The sequence below is a fragment of the Felis catus genome, chromosome C2, assembly GCF_018350175.1.
Source record: "Felis catus isolate Fca126 chromosome C2, F.catus_Fca126_mat1.0, whole genome shotgun sequence".
NCBI lineage: Eukaryota > Metazoa > Chordata > Mammalia > Carnivora > Felidae > Felis > Felis catus.
Genome location: NC_058376.1, coordinates 103036028 through 103048468, shown reverse-complemented (window position 1 = coordinate 103048468; position 12441 = coordinate 103036028). Strand labels below are relative to the sequence as shown.

General features: G+C 39.1%; 1 long non-coding RNA gene across 5 annotated transcripts in view; it reads left to right on the top strand.

Annotated features, from left to right (window-relative positions):
• The window catches only part of LOC123380070, a 336895-nt gene that overhangs the window by 79998 nt on the left and 244456 nt on the right, over positions 1-12441 (top strand). The window contains exon 2 of one of the 5 annotated variants that reach the window (XR_006585302.1): positions 9205-9291. The exons of the other annotated variants lie outside the window; for them this stretch is intronic. This is a non-coding gene — a long non-coding RNA (uncharacterized LOC123380070). The remainder of the gene's footprint in view (positions 1-9204; positions 9292-12441) is intronic. 5 annotated transcript variants of the gene reach the window in all.

Here is a 12441-nt window from a genome sequence, read left to right as displayed (position 1 = left end):
ACCAAAGAACTGACCTAAAATCACACCACAGTAAATGGCCAAGTTTGGATTTTAATCCAAATTCTCTTAAGTCCAAAGTCTCCATTTGTTTTCTATATTTAAAACATGTGTGTCAGGGTAATTAATGGTAGGTGCCACAAAAAAAAATAAAAACAAAATTTTAGGGACTTAAGTAGACATTTGTTGCCATTGTACAGCCTAATCAGATCTGATGTAGAATAGGTGACCCTCCTACAGTCTGAAACTCTACCATGTGGAACACAGGGACTCCACAATCCCTGCAGCAGGGGACAAGAGAGACAGGGAAGGTGCATAATCCCTAAATGACTCAGCCAGAGTCACACAGACATATCCATATAAAATCCACTTGTCCAAAGCAGTCACATGACCCAAACTTGATTGCAAGGGAAGCTGGGGACCTCAGGAGAACAAATAGATATTTCATAAGCTTTGTGCCAAAATAAACTATTGCTTAATATTTGAATTCTCTGATGTCTTCCATGAAGTGAAGAGTTTTGCATGTTGGAGCAACACATTACCAAAATTTTAATGGCAAATCTATTATAATGAACACCTGTCATTTGATCTGCTCAATATCACATCCTTCCCTCCCTAGAAATTTTCACTAAAACAGAGTGAAACATCAGTCTTTGTCCAATGATAATTTATACGTGTGAGCTTTTGTAGCTGTCAGTAGCTATTGGGATTCAGCCACTCTGCAGCAGAAAGGAAATACAGGAACAAAGATATAAAAGACAAGAGACAATAAGTCTGTCAGTGTCTACAGCTCTATTTCCTGGAACATGGGTCAATTAATATTCAGTATAACCTTACCAAGTGTTGACGGTTCAGCCCTAATCTGATGGGGTCAGCATCCATACTGATTGGTCAGTATCTGTTATCTGCAAGAGCCTACTATTTTTAATATTAACCCTACCTGCGGCCAATTTGCAGTCTTGGTTGGATCCCTTCACCAAACCCTCTTTGCCTTTTAGTGTGAATAAAATTTCTCTCATTTCCTGTAAAAAATAACCGATTAATTGATTCACTTAATATATACTTGTTAAGCACCGGGGCATCTGGGTGGCTCAGTCAGTTGGGCATCTGGCTTCAGCTCAAGTCATGATTTCACGGTTAGTGAGTTAGAGCTCCAGATTGGGCTCTCTGCTGTCAGCTCAGAGCCTGAAGTCTGCTTTTGGATTCTGTGTCTCCCTCTCTCTCTCTGCTCCTCCCCTGCTTGCACTCTGTCTCTCTCTCTCTCTTTCTTGGATACACATTAAAAAATTAAAAAGAATGTCTAACATCAAAATGGTACTTATCTTAGATGGTTGTTTTGAGGTTTCGGCAAGGTTATGCATGTTAGATGTGAAAAGCACCAGGGACATTAAATGGTAGCTGTGGATGTTGGTACCCCTCCTCCAGTTATTCTTTGATTATTGCAGTCAAAATACAGAGTACATGGACTCCTCTCTGGAAGAATCGGTCACATGAAGAAGAAAAATCAATGTATGGGATTCTACTCATGAAATGCACACGTACTAAAACATAACGTTAATACTCATTTCTATTAGAATTCTCACTCCATCCATGTTGTTGCATATCTAAGCAGCCCTTTAATTACCGTAACTAGTCATTGGAGACACAGAAAATGCTTTCGAACAGGCCTAAGCAATGCAAGGGAGGCAGCTTGTCCTGATGGACAAGTAGCTCTTCTAGTGAAGAGCCTCTCAACTTTCTCTTTCTGTGTGCTTGTTCTTTTCTACTTAATTTTTCTTCATAAGTTATGGCACTGTTGCTTTAGTACAACAGAACTGATAGAAATCAGAATGAAAAATAGAAGGAATGTTCCAGATTATCTGGCCTTATGTTGCTGTTTCACAGATGAGGAACAGACACCTGGCAGCTTGTGTGTTGCCTGCAAAGACACAGCTAATTAGCACCGTTGCAAGCTCCTGTGTCTTCTCTAGCGTTCTCTCTGGAACTGCACGTCATCTCTATTGGTAGCTGTTTGAAATACTTCTAATGGGTAAATAGTCATTCAAATAATGGTCCTTGAAAATATTTTAGAGCTCAGAAGTTTGTCCATTTTCCTTTGATTCAAAGGGTCTCATGGGGATACATCTGAGAGATTAGTTCAAAATGTATTAAACGCTGAAAAGCAGGCCTTTGCTCAGTATGTACATGTAATATGAAGCCAAAGATAGTTGCTTGTATCTTCCAGGAAGGCTGGAAATGTTTCTCTTCTAATGTCCAGTCCTCCCTTCTGCCTTCTTAGTAGATGTTTCTACAAAGTACTTTTTTTTTTCCTAACAGCTTGAAAAAAATTTTTTTTAATGCTTTATTTTTGAGAGAGAGAGAGAGCAAGTGCAGGAGGGGCAGGGAGAGAGGGAGGCATGGAATTTGAAGCAGACTCCAGGCTCTGAGCTATCTGCACAGAGACTGATGCGGGGCTCCAACTCATGAACCGCGAGATCATGACCTGAGCCGAAGTCAGATGCTCAACTGACTGAACCACCCAGGCATCCCTCTAACAGCTTTATTGAGGTGCTTTAATTGCACCCCAGAGTCTTTAAGTCTAAATTAGAATTCTTTCCTTCCTAAAACAGCTTCCCTCTGATATGTCCTGACTTCTTTATATCTGTCAATAATGCCCTCCTTGCTCTAGCTGCCCCAGCTGGAAACCTCCATGCTGTCTTTCATGTCTTCCTTCTTCAGCCATATTTAATCAATATATTCTGCTAGTTTTCATTACCATTCCTAATCCTTATAATATGTTAACCATATTCTCACTGGATTCCCTGCCCTCAGTGGTATCTCTTTTCTTGAAAGCTATCTTAAAACCTTCTTACAAATTGATCTTTTTTCTCTTTAATAATTACAAAATTCACAGTTGTTCCCTGCTGCTTTAAAAGAGATTCTGAACTTAAGCATGAAAAATAGCTATCTTCTAGGGCAAGGGCCTGACTTGCCTTTCTCATTTTGCCTTTTCCATTTTTTTTTTCTTGGAAACTGATCTTTCATTTTTTTACAAATTGTTCTACTTGTTAGTCCTTGAAATTTACCATACATTCCCAGATCTGGACCCGCGCTCATATTTGTTATTCCAGCAAGGTATTCCCTGTCCTTCTTTTCAGTCCTATCCTTGATATTTAGCTTAAATTCTGCCTTTTCTAAAAAATGTTCTCCAGTGGCTCTTGCACATGCTCATCTCTCTTTCCTTTGAACTTTGATATTTTTAGTATATTCTATATGGTTGGCACTTATTTTGATACTTTTATATTATGCAATAAAATTTGTCAATTCCTCAAAGGTAGGATTTTTGTAATAGCTACTATTCTAAAATGAACGTCTTGTCTATAGTAGATGCTATAAAATACATACTGTGTTTTTAAAGATCCAAAAATCATGAAGTAATGAATTATACTGAAAGAGAGGTTCTGCATCAAAACATAAAGATTTTAGAAAGCAGGGCAACTGCAGATTGACGGTCCACTTTTAACATTTAATGGGAACCTGCTATTTTCTATCCACTTGGCTGGGTGTTGGGGTTAGAGTGAGAAATAAGACACAGTACTAGATATAAATGTACAAATGAAAAGAATGAGAACAAGGAACTTGTGAAGCTTCTGAACGTGAAATTGAGTTTGTGTGGGGTGGACGTAGGTGGCAGAGTGAAGTCACACAGGGTGCTGGGAAAGTCAGTGGATGTTTTCCTCGCAAAAGGTAGTTAACCCACGTTTCAGGTGGTTTCAACATGGAGTAAAAGGATGCTATTTGAGGGTGTTGCAATTGTCTTCAAGCCCTGACCTATGCCTGCAGTCGGGGGCAGCAAGCCTAGTTTTCCATTGTTTACAACCACAAATGATTTAAAATGAATAAATATTCTATAAGTTCTGTTATAAGATGTTAAGAATAACAACAACAAAAAATTATCGTTAGGTTCATTGTACTTGCCCATCTGTAACTGTGGCCATGGTTCAGCATTTTCTTGCTTAATTTAGAAACAGGTAACCCCATCTGCCAAAAATAATGGAGAATGTCAAGTGTAGAGGGACCAAACAGCATATGGGCCATAGCTGTGCATCCTGGAGAGGGACCTTAGTTGCTATGCAACTTTTCACTGCCTGAGAGTTAAAGGTCTCCAGCAGCTTATGGCAGTGAATAATGTATCTGCAGGACAAGAAACTTTATTCATTTTGTATATTTGTTGGCTTAAGAAAATTATAAGAGCAAATTTATTACGTTAATAGAGGCAAATACTTAATATTATTTGCTTAACCAGTGACTACTGATGGTAATAAGAATAGTAATATGCCAATAGAGTGGTTATTCTGTTTTACAGTGACACTTTCTTAATATAGACAATGAAATATACATGATTCTAACACTCTTGTAAAAGATATTTGTAAGCCTTGAGTTCCTTTTTGCTTCATCTGAGATTCATTCCTGGTTTTCTTTGCTGACTTTTCTTTCTCCTGTATTTACCCTTAATGTTGTTCTTTCCAACATTGTGTTGTTCACTTCTTTGCTCCTTTTGCTGGGTGATTGCATCAGTGCCAAGGGTTTAAATGCCACCTGTATGCAAGTGATGCCCAAATTTATATTTCCAACTCTAACTTTCTTTTTTACTTTTTAAATTTTATTTAAATCCAAGTTAGTTAACATGTAGTGTAATAATGACTTCAGGAGTAGAATTTAGTGACTGATCGATCACTTACATGTAACACCCAGTGCTCATCCCAACAAGTGCCCTCCTCAATGCCCACCACCCATTTAGCCCATCCCCCTACCTATTATCTCTCCAGAAATGCTCAGTTTGTTCTCGTATTTAAAAGTCTCTTAGGGTTTGCCTCCCTCTCTGTTTTTACTAATTTTTCCTTCTCTACCCCTATGTTCATTGTTTTGTTTCTAAAATGCCACATATGAGTGAAATCATATGATATTTATGTTTCTCTGACTTATTTTGCTTAGCATAATACACTCTAGCGTACACACACACACACACCCCACATCTTCTTTATCCATTTGTCAGTCGATGAACATTTGGGCTCTTTCCATAATTTGGCTACTGTTGAGAGCGCTGCTCTAAACACTCGGATGCATGTGCCCCTTCGAATCAGCATTTTTGTATCCTTTGGATAAATACCTAGTAGTGCAATTGCTGGGTCATAGGGTAGTTCTATTTTTAACTTTTTGAGGAACCTCCATACTGTTTTCCAGAGTGTCCAGCTCTAACTGTCTTACTGAACTCTGTAGAGTCCTCTCTCAAACTGCATTCTAGACTTCGCCAGCAGAATTCATAATTTTCCCCCCAGGACAATTCTCTGTCAAATGTCTCAGGCCACCCAAAAGGCACCCCCAATTCCTCTCTTTTGCTTACCTTTCACAAATGCTGTCAGCATCCAGAATCCACTCAATTCACACCATCCCTAGGGCTATAGTCTTGTGCCACCACCATCTCTCCTTTGGGTCTTGCCATCACCGCTTACCAGCTCTTTCTGTTTTATTCCTGGCCTGGCTGCAGTTTGTTCCTCACATAGCTGCCAAAGGGAGGTTTAAAAAATGTATATCAGGGGCACCTGGGTGGCTCAGTCGGTTAAGCGGCCGACTTCGGCTCAGGTCATGATCTCGCGGTCTGTGAGTTCGAGCCCCACGTCGGGCTCTGTACTGACCACTCAGATCCTTGAGCCTGTTTCAGATTCTGTGTCTCCCTCTCTCTGACCCTCCCCTGTTCATGCTCTGTCTCTCCCTGTCTCAAAAATAAATAAAACGTTAAAAAATTAAAAAAAAATGTATATCAGATCACGTCACTTGCTTGCTTAGAGTTCTCATATGGCTTCCATATTTTATACTTAAAATACAAATTCCTTATCAGGGCCCCAAAACCCTGCCTCCTTCCTCTCCCACCATCAAACAATGCTCCAGCCAGACTGGCCTTTTCTTCTCTTGGAATATACTTTTCTTAAGGTTTTTATGCTTAATTTTTTCTGCCTGGAATCCTCTGCCTTTTCTATTCTTCATGGTTGGCTTCTTCTGGATATTCAGGGCTCAGCACAAATACTACTTCATCCAAGAGGGCCTTTCTGACCATCTAATCTTAAGTGGTCTCGTTGCTCCCGGTTACCTTCTTTCTTTTTCCTGCCCTTAATTTTCTTCATGAGATTTCATATTTGAAGCCATCCTGTTCATGAATGTTTTTATTTGCCTGTTATCCTTCTTTTTTCATCTAGAACAATTCTTCACGATTTTTTATGTGATAGCACCCCAAAGAAATAATTCAGTTGACTTGTTATTCATGGTAGTTATGTTTAATAAAACCTCCATGAACACTGACGTAGTGAATACTGACCCATTACTTCTACAGAAAATACCGGGTTAGTCTCCTGTGAACCTCAAGCCACACTATTCTCAACCCACCGGTACATAGCCTTGTTCTGTGTGTGTTTCTGTTTAAAGAAACCGTGTTAAAATATTGTTGATTTACAATGTTCAACTCATGGCCAACAGCACTATAATTCCTGAATGAAGCTTTTCTATTACATCCTTTTTTTCCCCTCTGTAAAGCATAATGCAATGCATTAAACAGCACTATGAGACTGTGCTCTGGAGCCATATTAAACAGCAAATCACTAGCAAAAAGCACAAAACTGTGGAAGATGCGGCACTAAAACTACAGAAGGGGCACTTGTTTATAGTATGAGCTGAAAAAAGAAAGAGGACTGTCACCTTGTTTAGCTTTAGCCTGGAAGGTTCCATGTCACATAACTCAAAATGTTGACTGCTCTGTGCATGTTTGTGAATATCGATAGAAAGCTAGGAGTATTGGGGCACCTGGGTGGCCCAGTTGGTTGAATGTCCGAGTTCGCCTCAGGTCATGCTCTCATGGTTCTGGAGTTTGGGCCCTGCATTGTTTTCTCTGCTGTCAGCATAGAGCCTGCTTCAGATCCTTTGTCCCTCTTTCCCTTCTGCACTTCCCCCCTTTTGCATTCTCTCTCTCCCTCAAAAATAAACAATCATTAGAACAAAATTTAAAAACAAGAAGGCTAGGAGTATTGATCTTGCTGTTACAAATAAATTTTGGTGAATAGGCAAATTTGCAAATGTAGAATTACTGAATAATGAGGGTAGATTGTATTTGGTATATGGGGATAAATGTGCTAGTGCTTTGCATGCTTATTAAACGCCAGTAAATGTCTACTGTGCAGTTGGGTATGTGATTCTAGAGTTCAGTGCTCCAGTCCCCAGACCTCACCCTAACCACCCAAAAGACTTAGCAGATTGATCTTTGGTGCAACTCTAATTGGTGCACCCTAAATGGCAAGGAAAGATCTGCTCTAAAATATCATTCTCAGGAGACCTTGCCTTCTTTATTATTGTAATCCTATGGCTGAGGATAAAGCCTGAAACATAATATTTATTCAGCAAATGGAATGGCGATGTTTAAGGACCGGGTTGTCCCCGTGACAGGATAGTTGAAGAATTACGAAAAAGAAGCAGGGCCACAATCATTACTTCTTTTAAAGTGGTTCTAAACAATGCTAATAATGTGGTATCTGAACTTTTAATGACACAGAAAACAGAGAGCTTTCGGTAGTCACAAATGTGACAAGTGTGGGAATGGGTTTTGCTTTTACTCTGTGATGTTGAAATTAAAGTAAAGGAGGGAGAAAGAAAGAGAAAGAGGACACATTTTTGTATGTATATCTATATATTTATTTATACAATATTTCCCAAAAGCATTGAGGCAGTTTACAATAAATTATTGACATTATAAATCAAATCCTTAATGCTAAATGAAAGACAAAAACCAAGTGGCAAAGGGGAGGCATCTGTCCATCAATCCATCTATCCACCCATCCATCTATATAGCATACTGGCCAAGGTTCAATTCCTATTACATCAACACTCTACTGGCTCTCTTTCCCTCACTCAGAGTTTGAGGACAAAAATGCCTTTTTAAAAAATGTGTTTATTTTGTATATTTTCTATTAAATTCATTCTTCTGTAGTGTGCTTCTTCATACTGCTTTGAAAAGAGAAGTAGGCATTCTTAAATGAATGAAAAAAATAACTTCTATTTGATCCAAGGAAGAGTAATTTAGCAGACACAACACTGAGATTTCTGGTAGCTAGGCTAAAGAGGGAAGTCCATTGGATTGCATAACTTTGTTTGGCGGAAGTAAATATCCAGTTTACGAGGAGAGGAAGCTTTACTGAAATCTTTTCCCTGAATGCAATTTATTCTTAGGCTCTTTAAATAAGGAAACTTCAGTAACTTATAAAAAATGAGGGAATAATGCTAATATGTATTGAATGTTACTAAACTCCACATAATTTAAGCTATGCTTAATTTCTCTCATCCCTCATTTTAATCTATATAGTAAATCTATGAACTCTATAGTAGTTTTCCCCCCAATGTATAGCTAATGAAAGGACAAAAGATTCTTGATAGATCTTCATTGGCCTTTACTAAATATTGAGAAAGTGATTTTAAGTCTTAGATCTGCAAAGACAGTTCTGTGAGAAGCCAGAGAGATCTAGTCAAGATATGTAGTTTACCGGACTTTGTTAAATTATGATGTTAAAGCTTTAAAATGAGTATTTTCCAAGGGAAATACTTCTATCTTTCCATTCCAGGCAGCAGCAGAAATCGTTTCATTGGTACTAAGGCTGCATTACAGAGACTAATGGCACTGGAACTTATCTTTGTAAGAAGGGTGAGACCTCGCCATTCAGAATTGGTGTCAGCTTGAGTGGGCGATTCTAAAATATCACTCCATTGAAAGCAGATGATTCATGGATGCACTGAAAAGCATTTAGGAATCCTTTTCATCCAGCTCTCTTTTAGAGGCTGTTAAATTTTGCCATCATTGATATGCCGCTGAGCTGACCATGCTGAGGTGCATGTGTCCTAGGGTAAAATCGGAATCGAAGTGGACGTGACACGAGAAACTTGGTACTGATGTGCCAGAGAGCCTGCAAAAGAAAGGAATTATTTTCTGTTATCAGAATGTCAGAGACACAGAGCCTGGTTGATTGAATGGCTGTTCTCAGTAAAATGGAATTCTGTGTGTGTTTAGAACTCCTTCACTTCTTCATTTCCCTTCCTAGAGAATTTCCAGGAGCCAGATATAAAATCTGATGACAGACAGTCGGAAATGAGATAGGATTTGCAGTGGTGATGGGTGTTGCCTCTGTTTTGCAGTGCAGTGGAGGCGTCACACAGCACAAAAGAGCCCGGACTCTGATGGGTTACGGTGTTGGGGTGGAATCTTAGTTCAGTCAGCTTTGGGTAAGTTATCAGAGCCTCAGCTTTTTCATCTATGAAATGGAGACCTAATACTGCTCTCAAGGACTTAGGTAGGATGCAGTGAAACAGTGTACCTTCTGATTCCGTCACATCCCAGCATTTAACCAAGGTTAATACAGTTCTACCTCCTTAGTAGAAGGTCTGCACTAATTAAACATGGGCACAGCCTTCCTGTCCACAGTCTGCAGATGGCTGCTTGACTGTACTCCGAAATACTGGTTCTCCAATGTAGCTGTACATTGGAATTACCGGGGGGAGTTTTAGAAACTAATGCTCTAATCTGATCAATTTGACTTAATTTCTGAGGTATGTTCTGACATGAGAATTCAAAAAAAAATCTCACCAGATGATTGAAAAATTTTTTTTAAGTTTATTCATTTTTGAGAGAGAGCGAGACAAAGCCTGAGCAGGGGAGGGGCCGAGAGGGAGGGAGACACAGAATCCACAGCAGGCTCCAGGCTCTGAGCTGTCAGCACAGAGCCCGACGCAGGGCTTGAACTCACCAACCGTGAGATCATGACCAGAGCTGAAGTTGGACGCTTAACCGACTGAGCCACCCAGGCGCCCCTTGCCAGATGCTTTTAATACGCAGCTCAAGCTGATAAGCTGAGGTCTGAAAGATTGTAATGGGAATATCTTACGTACCATCAAACATACATTTATTACTTTTGAATCCCAGGGCTATGTATCCAAAGGGTCATGATATTTTGCTGTTTCCTTCAGGGTCATAACTTCCATGAAAGCTCCCTCTCATTTCCTCTCCAGCCCAATGTCACTAGGTTAAGCAATTGGTACAGTCTGTGTTGGGGGAAACTGACAGGACCCCAAGAGATCTGCTCTACTTGGTGATCAGGGAAGGCAGTATGTCCTGATGAAGGCAAAATAAAGAATATACACTCTATTAAATACTAGGAAGATATAACACAAGGAGATACTAAAGCAAGACCAGAGATTGGAAGAATAAAGAAAGTGAACTGAAAGCCAAACAAATGAATAGTAATGTTTAAAGAGATTACCAAAAATCGGGGCACCTGGGTGGCTCAGTCGGTTAAGCATCTGACTTGGCTCAGGTCATGATCTCATGGTTTGAGCCCTGCGTTGGGCTCTGTGATGGCAGCTCAGAGCCTGGAACCTGCTTCAGATTCTGTGTCTCCCTCTCTCTCTCTCTCTCTCTCTCTGACCCTCCCCTGCTCATGCTCTCTCTCTCTCTCTCAAAAATAAATAAACATTTTAAAAAAAGAAATTACCCAAAATAATTCAAATCTGGTATTTGCCTAAGGGAATCATCCTTAAGTGGGAAAGGATATATGTACATTGCAGCATAGATTTTATAATTTTATATACAACAATTATATCATATATTTGATATATAGCATATATGCTATATATTTCATATCATATATGTATGCTATATATATATATCATAGCATATATATATATGCTATATATATGAAATAAAATGGCCCAAAACAATAAATTATTGATTATCCAGAAGTTTATTTAAGTTTATAGAATTTCTCTAAAGACTTTTAAATGTAGTTCATTTGTAAAAGAAAAGTTGCTCTGACTCAGTCATTTACTTATTGGCAGGCAGCTCAGATTTGAGCTTATGGTAACCACTTGACTCCCCCCCCCCCCCCCCCAGGTGCTTACTACAATTCAGGAGAGCATTTGATTAATAGGTGAAGCGCTCGGGGCGCCTGGGTGGCTCAGTCGGTTAAGCGTCCAACTTCAGCTCTGGTCATGATCTCGCGCTCCGTGATTTCCAGCCCCGCGTCAGGCTGTGTGCTGACAGCTCAGAGCCTGGAGCCTGTTTCCGATTCTGTGTCTCCCTCTCTCTGACCCTCCCCTGTTCATGCTATGTCTCTCCCTGTCTCAAAAATAAATAAAAAAAATGTTAAAAAAATTAAAAAAAAAAGATTAGGCGCTCACAGAAGTAAAGAGTGCCTTCTCTTAATGAATTTTGTCTGACTGATATTGGAAACTTGGGAGGGGCACAATCTGAGTGTCATAAGATGCCTGAAGAACATAAAGAGATGAGGAGAACTTTAAACACAAAAGTCAATGAATTAAAGCCACTGAATTAAAAACAATGGCCAGAAAAAAAAAAATGGCCAGCCAATTTTCCTCAATATCCCCTTACAATGTTTCGCCTAGAAATATCAATTTTTTTGGTCAAAAGCAGGCTTGTAAATTGAAGGCTCATTGTGAAATTGAAGAAAAGTATTTTCAGATTTTTATTTAAATGTTGATTTTGGAGCTAGGCTGGTGCATCCATGCTCTCATTTCCCTGATGTCTTAAGAACTTCACTGTCTCCAGAGATTCTGTGAACCATACTACTTTTTTATGTTTTAGGCTTTCCCAACATCAAAGGGACATACAAGAGGTTTAGGGACAAAAATATGTAATACAAGTATAGTAAAAATATCCTATAAATCTATTTGAAATATGTGTGAATATATATTTTTCCTTTTCTATCTGTCTATTTACATATAGAAATAGGGAAAAGAGAGGGAAGGGGACAGAGACAGACACAAACTCAAACACAGAGACAGAGCTTCATGCAAAGAGAGGAGCTCTATGAAACTGCATATATTCCTGCCTTAAATAGCCATGAAATTCCCTAGTTCATAGATGTAACTGACTACGATGAGACCATCAAAGACAGGGCATAAGTGAACATTTGGAAGTAATTTCTATGAGCCTGTCCTTGTGCTGGGAGTGAGGCTGATTGAAGTAATCATGAAACTAGAAGTTTTTCTGGCTGCTCTCACTTGTTGACACTTGGGTAATTTCCTCCGTTTCTCAAAGAAACTAATTCCATTTTTAAGTAAATGCTATTAGAAAGTCACTCTTGGGCATTACAGCATTGTTGTAACAGTTAAAAGTAGGAAACAAAATGAGCACCCATCAGAGAAAATTTAAAAAAGTTATTATATACACATATGCATCTGCTGCACAAGATGATCTGTCTTCACATGAAAATATAAAAAGCTCTCCAAAATCTATACTCAAATAAAAACAGCAAAGTGCAGAACAGTGAGTATAATATCATTTATAAGTAGACAGTAGCATTTCTGGAGAGATATACACAACTGCTTCTCTCTGGAGAGTGAGTATATAGAGCAGAG